Consider the following 578-nt stretch of genomic DNA (forward strand, 5'->3'; position numbering starts at 1 on the left):
AGGCCCTGTGGGCTCTGGCTGAGGGAACACGGAGCCAGACCTCGGGGCTCTCCAGGCACTGCCCTTCCACCAGCAGCAGCAGAGCAGAGATGCGCTGCCGTGGCAGCCACTGACAGGAATCCTGTGAGGAAACACTTCCCCTCTCACAGTGGCACTGTTCTGCTCTGGGGACACCCCCCTGCAGAGCTGCTGCCAGCTCTGGGGACACAGCGTAGGAGGGACACGGAGCTGGTGGAGCGGGGCCAGAGGAGGCCCCGGAGATGCTGGGAGGGCTGGAGCCCCTCTGCTGGGAGGACAGGCTGGGAGAGTTGGGGGGGTTCAGCCTGGAGAAGAGAAGGCGAAGAAGGGGAGAGCTCAGAGCCCCTTCCAGTGCCTAAAGGGGCTCCAGAAGAGCTGGGGAAGGACTCTAGATCAGGGGGTGGAGTGATAGGATGAGGGGGAACAGTTTTAAATGGAAAGAGGGGAGACTGAGATGAGATGTTAGGAAGAAATGTTTCACTGTGAGGGTGGTGAGCCCCTGGGGCAGGTTGCCCCGAGAAGCTGTGGCTGCCCCATCCCTGGAGGTGTTCAAGGCCAGG

Source organism: Charadrius vociferus, unplaced genomic scaffold, assembly GCF_000708025.1.
Source record: "Charadrius vociferus isolate BGI_N301 unplaced genomic scaffold, ASM70802v2 scaffold1077, whole genome shotgun sequence".
Classification (NCBI taxonomy): domain Eukaryota; kingdom Metazoa; phylum Chordata; class Aves; order Charadriiformes; family Charadriidae; genus Charadrius; species Charadrius vociferus.